The sequence below is a fragment of the Capra hircus genome, chromosome 9, assembly GCF_001704415.2.
Source record: "Capra hircus breed San Clemente chromosome 9, ASM170441v1, whole genome shotgun sequence".
Taxonomy (NCBI): Eukaryota; Metazoa; Chordata; class Mammalia; order Artiodactyla; family Bovidae; genus Capra; species Capra hircus.
This window is the reverse complement of record NC_030816.1, coordinates 51260624-51270991: the sequence shown is the minus strand read 5'-3', so window position 1 is coordinate 51270991 and position 10368 is coordinate 51260624. Positions and strand designations below refer to the sequence as shown.

At 40.9% G+C, this 10368-nt stretch overlaps 1 pseudogene across 1 annotated transcript; it reads right to left on the bottom strand.

Annotated features, from left to right (window-relative positions):
* Positions 257-2614, bottom strand: LOC102183794 (annotated as a pseudogene). Its single transcript, XR_001918545.1, has one exon. The product of XR_001918545.1 is annotated as a heat shock protein HSP 90-beta pseudogene (transcript).

The window sequence follows — 10368 nt, the reverse complement described above, 5'->3', positions numbered from 1 at the left end:
AGAAGGGGATGACAGAGGATGAGATGGCTGGATGGCATCACCGACTCAATGGACGTGAGTCTGAGTGAACGCCGGGAGATGGTGATGGACAGGGAGGCCTGGCGTGCTGCAATTCATGGGGTCGCAAAGAGTCGGACACGACTGAGCGACTGAACTGAACTGAAGAGGCATGTAGTGGTATCTCACTGTTTTGTTTTGGGTTTTTTTCCCCAATACTTTAATTTCAGAACAAAAAAAACACACAACACACAATATTCAAACCCCATGTCAAACATGGATAGGGATAGGGCTTGCTTGAGGCCCTTGTATCCTGCCTTAGACAGAAGGACAGAAATAAAACCACCAGACATCAGCAGAGGGAACCACATGAGCCAGGGCCACTAGGGCTGCCACTGGGTGCACCATGGGGATGCTATACAGAGGGAGCAGACTGCAGGTAGAAACTCCTAATCTACTTTCATGCAAGAGGCATCCTTGTCACCCTCAAGGCGGGGATCTCATCAGAAACAGCAGCACTGGGCTCCTCTGCCATCACCTTGCTTCATCAACGCCCAGGCCAAGCTTTATCATGTGGGAGATGCGTCTGGAGTGGGTCTGGGGATCCTCAAGCAAGAAGCCAGAGAAGAGCAGTGCAGTTTCAAATAGCAGCACCACCAGGTCCCTGACGGCCTTGCCGTTTATGCCTGCCTCTTGCCTTCTGCTGCAGGGCCTCCACGAGGGGGTGGTCGGAACCGATCTCCAGGTGCTTTCTGGCCATCATTTAGTCCATGGTCGAGTTGCCCCAAAGTGCCTGAGCTCTCATGATGCACTGCACGTCGGCTGTCCAGCTGCGGTGCTCATCCCAGAGCAGCAGGGTGAAGACATGAGCCTGTTGGAGACTGTCACCTTCTCCACCTTCTTATCCAAGAGCTCTTTCATGAGTTTGCACAGGTTCTCAAACGTGGCCTTGCTCTCCTCCATCTTCTTCTCCTCCTTGTGCTCAGGCAGCTCCAGGCCCTCCTTGGTCATGGAGACCAGACTCTTCCCATCAAACTCCTTGAGCTGCTGCACACAGTGCTCATCAGTGGGCTCCATCACGTACACTACCTCAAAGCCCTGCTTCCACACGCACTCCACAAAGGAAGAGCTGGCAACCTGCTCTTTGCTCTCACCAGTGATGTCACAGATGGACTTCTGGGTCTCCTTCATGCGAGACATATATTCTGAGAGAGAAGTCACCTCATCTCCAGACTGGGAGGTGTGATAGCGCAGCAGCTCGGAAAGGCATCGCCAGTTAGTGGAGTCCTCATGGATTCCAAGCTTCAGGTTTTTAGAGAATGCCTCATAGAATTCCTTATATTTCTCCTTGTCTTCTGCCAGCTCAGAAAAGAGTTCAAGGCACTTCTTAACAATGTTCTTATGAATAACCTTCAGAACTTTGCTCTGCTGGAGCATTTCTCGGGAGATGTTCAGGTGAAGGTCTTCAGAGTCAGCCACCCCATGGATGAAGTTGAGATATTCTGGAATCAACTCATCACAGCTGTCCATGATGGACACATGGCAGATATACAGTTTGGTGGTCTTTTTCTTTTTGTTCTCGAAGAGGTCAAAAGGAGCCCAATGGGGGATGAACAGCAGTGCTCTGAATTCCAATTGACCTTCTACAGAGAAGTGCTTTACTGCCAAGTGATCTTCCCAGTAATTGGTAAAACTCTTGTAGAACTCACCATATTCCTCCTGGATGATGTCATCAGGGTTTCTGGTCCAAATGGGCTTGGTCTTGTTCCATTCTTCCTGCACTTCCTGTACTTCTCCTTTATCTTCTTTGTCTTCCTTCTCCTTATCTTTGCCACTATCATCCTTCTCATCTGAACCCACATCTTCAATCATAGGCTTCTCTTCATCATATTTATCTTCCTATTCTCTTCTTTCTCTTCTTCAGCCTCATCATCACTGATTTCCTTCTCATGTTTTCTGCAGATAGAGTTTTATGGGATAGCCTATGAACTGTGAGTGCTTCTTCACCACTTCTGTGACCCGCCTGTCTTCCAAGTACTCTGTATGGTCTTACTTCAGGTGGAGAATCACTTTGGTACTCCGGCCAATAGGCTCACCATGGTCAGCACAGACAGTGAAGGAACTGCCAGCAGAAGACTCCCAGGCATACTGTTCCTCATTGTTATGCTTTGTGATCACAACCACTTTCTCTGCCACTAGGTAGGCAGAGTAGAAGCCCACACCAAATCACCCAATCATAGAGATGTCTGCACCAGCCTGAAAAGCCTCCATAAATGCTTTAATGGCAGACTTGGCAATGGGTCCCAAATTATTTACGAGATCAGCTTTGGTCATGCCAATGCCCATGTCTACCAGAGTTAGAGTACATTCCTGGGGGTTCAGGATGATGTCAATTTTCAGCTCTTTACCAATGTCCAATTTGGAAGGATCTGTCTGGCTCTCAGCAAATCTTGTCCAAGGCATCAGAAGCATTACTGATCAACTCTGGAAGAAAAATTTCCTTGTTGGAATAGAAGGTATTAATAATAAGAGACATGAGTTGGGCAATTTCTGTCTCGAAGGCAAATGGCTCCACCTCTCCATGGTGCACTTCCTCAGGCATCTGCAAGGGTAAGAATCCAGGTACTGGAGAACACAGAGCAGGCAATGGCTGCCTCAGGCTCATTTGCTTCAAGAAAGCTGCGCAGGGGTGACTCTTAGAGAGCCTCACTGTTGTTTTAATTTGCATTTCCCAAGTGACATAGGATGTGAAGCATCTTTTCATATGCTTATTTGCTGTCTGTATATATTCCTTGATAAGATCTTTTGCCCATTTTTAATTGGAATAGTTCCTTTACTTATGGTTGAGTTTTAAGAGTTCTTGGTATATCTTGGATAAGTTCTTTAACAGGCATGTCTTTTATAAATGTTTTCTCACAGTCTATAGTGTCTACTTATTCTCTTGAGAGTTTTCACAGAGCAGAGGTTTTTAATTTGAATGAAGTTCAGCTTATCAATTATTTCTTGCAGGAGTCCTATCTTTGGTGTTGTATCTAATAAAAAGGCATCACCATACCCGGAGTCATCTGGATTTTCCTGTGTTATCTCCTTGGAGTTTTGTAGTTTTTGTATTCTATAGTTAGGTTTATGAGTAATTTTGAGTTCATTCTTGTGTTGGAAGTAAAAACTCTGTTTCTGTTTCTTTTTCTTTTTTTTGCATGTGGATATCCAGTTGTTCCAGTAGCAATTGTTGAAAAGACTAATTTTTCTCCATTGTATCATCTTTGTTTTTTGTCAAGGGTCAGTTTACTGATTGGTTTACATTTCTATGGATTGCTTCTGGGCTCTCTATTCTGTTCCATTGATCTATGTATCTACTCTCATAATACTACACTGTTTTGAGGGCTGTAGCTTTACAGTAAGTTTCTAAGTTGAGTAGTGTCAGTCCTCTCTTATAAATTTAAAATATAATACTTATTCTAAACTGCGTAGTGTATACATCAAAATGATTCTCCCAATTAGTATTATTTTAACCAATGCTCATCAAAGTTTTTAATTTTCCTACGGAGAGATCAAGACAGTACAACTACTTCATAATTCCACTAATTGGCCAGAAAGAGGCTAAGTGGTGGAATTACAGGCTTTTGAGGTTTTATTCAAGAGATTTCTGGGTGAAATTCAGTATCAGCATCCTAATTTTAATTACAGATAAACATGGTATAGAACTGCAAATTCTCAGAACTCACTGAATATCTGTTACTGTAAAATTATGAGTTCAAATTTCCCCAAGTCAACTTAAAATATTATAATATATAACCAAAACCTATGAAAGGAAAATACAAAATCAAAAAATAAACTCTGATTGTAAAATGAATCTTACTCAGAATGTTCAAGAGGAAAATTTTATAGATTCATATCATTCCTTTTAGGAAATAGAACTATTTCCTAGAAGATACCATTCTTTCTCATTACAGTACCTTTTAATTGCAACTGAAATCCCATGTTTTATCACATTTGCATAAGATTTAGCATTTTTGGTTTAATGTAAACTCCAAATATTTGCCATGCCCCAAATTTCCAATTTTGAGCTCTGTAATAACTGCATATATCATTACAGAATGAAACAAAATTATATTCTTTAAAAATCAAGGTAAATCCACAGATTTTCTAGTTTCATTGTAATGATTTTTTAAAAAGTCTTTTGAAATGTAAAGGGCATTCAATACAAAAATCCCCAAATTTGGAAACAACATTTTTGTCAGAAAAAGAAACATTATTTTAAAATGACCACATTGACAAAGAACAGTAACTCCTTGTTCTTTTCCAGAATCTAGATTTTTTGCCTTTGGAAGATTGTAAGCCCTTGTTCTCAAGCCCAAACTTATCAACTCCTTGGTTTCTTCCTATTGACCCCAATATAAATTTGCTTCTTGAGTTTTAAACTCTGCCAAGAGTTGGGGTGGGGGCGGGGAGGATCATTGCTTTAAACTGAATTAAAACCAGTTTAATTCACAGAACTAATATAATTTCATTCACAAGCCTTCTAGCTAAAATTCATCAAGTACATGAAATCAAAATGCCCCCATCCATGGTCTTCTTCCCAGAGCAGTTCCTCGTGACCAGGGCGACACCTGGAGCAACACAGATGGGAGGTGGCAGGACCAGGGAGTGCACTCCAGTGTAAGGCCTTCTCAGGGGTAACTTTCACAGCCTCCTATCCTGCCAAGGATTCTGGGGCTTTGCTCCATCTCTTAGCTGTTTCCAGTTGAGAAAGCCTGCATTCTACCAGATGAAGAGCTAAGGACGGGAAGAATATGTCCTCTTCTGCAGTTTAAAAAAATAAAATTCCTTTGTGTCTTCTGCCAGATGGCAAGGTTCTCCTGGCTTGTGACCCAGGGGTAAATCTAAACCCCTTTCATGGGCCCTCATGGCCAGTAAGACATGGTTTCCACCTCACCCACACCACCCTCCGAGGCATCACATATACACCCCATTCACATGTCACACAGTTTTGTGATTGCTTTGTCTTGCCTTCACATGTTAGTTTCCCAGGGCCACTGTAACAACATGTCGCCAACTGAGTGGCCTAAGCAACAGAAGTGCACTGGCCCACTTTGCTGGAGGCTACAGTGAGATCAAGGTGTCAGCAGGGTTGGCTCTCTCTGAGGGCCATGATGGCAGGTTTTGCTTCATGCCTCTCTTGCAGCTTCCAGTGGTTTTCAGGCGATCTTTGGCATACTTTGGCTTGTGGAAGCATCGCTGTGCTCTTTGCCTTCAAGTTTATGTGGTGTTCTCCCTGTGTGTGTCTTTATGAAAAACAAAATTTAACTGAGTAAGCATTAAAGATCTTATTGGCTCTGTATAAAGATTCATGATTCAAGATTCAAGCAGCATCAACAATCTAGCAGATGGAAAGGTTCCCTGAACAGTTAAACAAGGCAAGAGATTTTATAGACAGACTAGAGCAGGAATAAAGAAGTACTAGGCCAAAAAAAGCAGATTGTTTATTGCAAGATGACTTTCCTTAGAGGGGATGGCAAGGGTCTGACAGGCAGATTACTTGACTAATGTTGATCAGGCGATTCTTGATTGACTAGGGTAAGATTCCACTTCTGGGAGAGCTGAAACTGTAATTAAAGTCTTAGTTTGGTGATTTGGGGCTTGGCATAAATGACTCCATTTAGGGCCTGTTGCCTTTTCAACATCTTCACATCATCTCCCTTCTATGCACATCTGACTCTGTGTCCAAATTTCCCTTTATAAGTACACTAGTCATACCAGAACACGTGTGTGTGCATGTGGGCAGTTGTTCAGTCATGTCCAACTCTTTGTAACCCCATGGACTGTAGTCCACCAGGCTCCTCTGTGCATGGGATTTCCCAGGCAAGAATGCTGGAGTGGATTGCCATTCCCTTCTCCAGGGGATCTTCCCTACCCTCAGATCAAAGCTGGATCTCCTGCGATTCAGACAGATTCTTTACCTTCTGAGCCACCAGGGAAGCCCTTATTGCCTAATAAGGTCACATTCTGAGGTCTTGGGGGTCAGAGTTGGTGGGACACAATTCAACCTGGCACACACTGAACGGTAAGAGCTTTAAGGACAGGTCTGTCCTGTGACCCATTTTAGCCCCAGAGCCCCATTAACACCTGTCACAGTGTGTCAAATATTCAGTAAGTATTTGCTGAATGGGCTTCCCTGGTGGCTCAGACAGTAAAGAATCTGCCTGCAAGGCGGGAGAACTGAGTTCAATTCCTGGGATAGGAAGATTTCCTGGAGAAGGAAATAGCAATCCAATCCAGTATTCTTGCCTGGGAAATCCCATGGATGGAAGAGCCTGGTAGGCTACAGTCCATGGGGTCGCAGAGAGTGGGACACGACTGAGCGACTTCACACATTCACTCATTCAGAACTGCTGTGCACAATCCAGCAATTCTACTTCTGGACATAAACCCAAAAGAGTTGAAAGCAGAGACTTGAACAGATCCTTGTACAGCACATTCATAACAGCATTATTCACAGTAGCCAGAGATGGAAACAAGCTCCCACTACATATCTTCTTCTATCTGAGTTACTTGACCAGATGTTAGCACTTGTTTCTCTTCCAATTCTTCCTCCTCCTGCCGCTCCCCTTTCCCCAGTAAAGGAGGATTTAAAAATTGAGAAGTGATTATAGTTGCCTTAAAGAGAAAATTATTCCAAGGAGAAGTGAACCATCCTCAGTGCTTACATACACAACCAGGACTCGAGCAGAACTTTGAGCCTTGATTGAGAAATTTCCCAATTCAAGTCAGGATCCATTGGAATTTGCTAATAAATTCAAGTCAACCATCTGCTCCTATGAGCCCAGGTTTTCAGATGTATATCAGTTAATACAACTGTTAGTTTCTGAAAGTAAAGCAAGGGTATTAATAAAGAAAAAAAGATGGAAACACCTCTTAGTGAACTTTGAATCACATACTCTAGAGGCTCACACTGAATACAAGGGATTAGCTCAAAACCTACTTGAATTTAATCCAGAGCTTTTTCTAAAAACTGTAGACTGGACAGAGATTCAACAGAGTAAGCAAAGATCAAATGAATCAATTCTGGACTATTATGAAAGGTTTGGGGAAAAGAAAAAGAAAAAAATTAAGCAATATTCTGGCTTGACACCTGAGTCATTCTCTAACCACTAATATGACCCTTTGCTTAATTCTGTCTTTTCAGAAGGTTTAGATGAGGATTTGGCTACTTTGTCAAAAGACAATCTAGGTTGGTCTGAGTTACACATAAACGCTCTTGTTATACTGGCTGACCAACTTTTCAAAACCATTAAAAGAAAAAAAGGAGGTATCTATGAAAAGTATGAACCTTCAATTGCACCAATTAAGTACACAATGCCTGTTGAAGGTTAACTGACCCCCAACTGGTTTAATTCCCAACCAGTAGAGAAGCTAGCTTGAAAGAAAATAGTAGTAAGACCTGAGGAGATAAGTCCTATTTGAAGAACCTGATTTTTGCTCCCTGATCCTTGAGACCAGAGCTCTCAGGATCACTTATCTAGACCATCTCTAATTTCTGAGACTGAAGGGGGACAAAAAGGGTATGAAGCCTTTAAAAAAAATTTTTTATTCCAACTGCTATTTATAAACTAGTGAGTTTTATATTGTGATATCTGACTCATGACTAGGTTTAGAAAATGAAGTTAGATCTCTCATTGTGTCTGTCTGAATACATGTATGTCTTAAGAGTCGTCAATATAATAATCAGTATAATACTTTCATTGTGCCTAGGTTTAATATAAGCTAACTAAGATCTTATTATATGTGTTGCAAATTTGTCAGCAAGGAAAATAACTCAATGTGAAGAAACTTTTAAGGAAAGAAAATGTAATAAGATAAGAATTGTAAAGAGATCATGTAAAGAGATACAAAAAAATGTAATGAGATAATGGAATAAGAGAAAGTTTATTGAATAGCTAGTCACTCCTAAACAAAATAAGGTACTGAAACATTTAATACTAAACACTGGCTCCCTCTTACAGAAAACTTAAAGATATTTTGGACTACTAATGAATATGTTTGGTGCCATCCTGAGAGGTTCTCTACAAGAAAGCAAATATTTTTAGAAATTTTTCCTAAATTATCTAAATTATTATCACTGGTATTTATGTTCATCAATCTACAGAATACTAATATAAATGACAGTTGACGGTTGCTTAAGAAAAGTAGGATGCGTATTCTCAGTAAAGACGGCATGTAAATGGAATTGTATTTTATTAAGAAAAAAGGAAGTAGGTCTGGTTTACAAATGACTGTTTCTGGATGGGCAAATTAAGTGATGGCTACAGAAAGTGAGGAAGGTTTGCAGAAAGCAGGCCCCAAGAAAAGAATTTCATGCATGGTACAAGTTTTCTTCAGATGCTGAACTGCCTTTGATAACAGATTTTAAGTTTATTTACCTCTGAAGTGATCTGTTCTGTAATTGGCCTTTGGAAACTTTGGTACTTTTGCTAAGTGAATAACTGTTGTTTCACAGTGACCTATGATCCTATCTGACTGAGTGTTCTAAATTCTTTTGATATTTATTGACAAAATTTTCTAAATCAAAATTTAATGAAGTCCTTTGACCATTAGTTAACTTTGGGATGCTTCAAAGGGCCCCTGAAACATCCCAAAGAGAGATATTAAACTAATTAAGTTTTTTGGTACATTAAATTACATGGAAAGTATTGTCAATAAGTAATAAATCTTCTTAGGTTATGTTGTTGTTCAGTTGCCCAGTTGTGTCCAACTCTTTGTGACCCCATGGACTGCAGCACACCAGGCCTCTCTCTCCCTCATCATCCCCCAAAGTTTGCCCACATTCATGTTCATTGCATTGGTGATGCCATCCAGCCATCTCATCCTCTGACACCCTCTTCTCCATCTGCCCTCAATCTTTCCCAGCATTGGGGACTTTTCCAATGAGTCAGCTGTTCCCATCAGATATCCAAAATACTGGAGTTTCAACTTCAGCATCAATCCTTCCAACTAGTATTCAGGGTTGATTTCCCTTAAGATTGACTGGTTTGATCTCCTTGCTGGCCAAGGGACTGTCAGGAGTCTTCTCCAATACCACAGTTCAAAGGCATCAATTCTTTAAGGTCTGCCTTCTTTAAGGTCCAGCTCTCACAACTGTATGTGACCACTTAGGTTATATTGTACAGTAAATATTACTAATACAGATATCCTAGAAATTATATAGAGTTTCTAAAATTCTGAAATGGTATAAAATGTTATCAGTCATAATTCTAGTTATTGTCTACAAGTGTTATATATCACAGCAGTGACCAGGTTACTTTGTCAATTGAATTGTCATCAGATTTTAAATGTGCTTTTGTAAGTCTTTTGTCATTGTGGTTTCACTGATGCCTTTGCAAGAGTGCTTCCTTTTTAAGATTAACAGAAAGAACCTTCTGAAGTGTCTAACCTTCAGGACCAGAATGCTGAACTGAGAAAAAACCTGATGGCTTTATAAAACTGTTAACAAAAAGAGTTAGTTACAGAAGACAGTGAACCCATGAATATCATTACAATTTTTATGGTTTCCATCTGAAAAATTGTTGGGTTGAATCTGTGTTTTCCACGTATAAGGAAAACCTTCCCCTCCAACTAATTATAGCTTATAATAATTTGGTAAATTATACATTTGTAAGCAGAATTGAAGCATTTATCCTTTTTTCTCTATCTGCTCCTCCAGAGATTAGAAACCCATAGATTCCCAGCAGCTTTATCACATAAATTAGGAGGGCTACCTCACTAACAGGTCAGAAATTTCAAAGTATATTGGGTACCTTGTAAAGGGAGGAATTCACCTAGATCTCTTAAGTCCTTGGCGTGACTCTCCCAGCCCTGAAAGGTGTTTTTTGTAAGTTCAGTCTGCGACTCCTTCCAAAAGTTTCAGCAAAGCAAAAAGCCTATATGATAAATTATAGTTATATAAATTATGAGGCCATGGTTTTTTGAGACCAGACTTATTTTGCAACAAATAAGGTCTTCCCCAATGGCTCATCAGGTAAAGAATCCACCTACAATGCAGGAGACGCTGGAGATGCATGTTCAATACTGGGTTGGGAAGATCCTCTGGAGAAGGGAGGAAATGGCAACCCATTCCAGTACTCTTGCCTGAAAAATCCCATGGACAGAGAAGCCTGGCAGGCTACAGTCCACGGGGATGCAAGAGAGTCAGATACAGCTGAGCGACTAAGCACACATAGGTCACAATTGGCTTCCCAGGTGGCTCAGTGATAAAGAATCCACCTGCCTATGCAGGAGACATGGGTTCTATCTGTGGGTTGGGAGACCCCCTAGAGAAGGAAATGGCAACATACTCCAGGTTGTTTTGTTTTGTTTTAATGTTTTAGTTGTGTG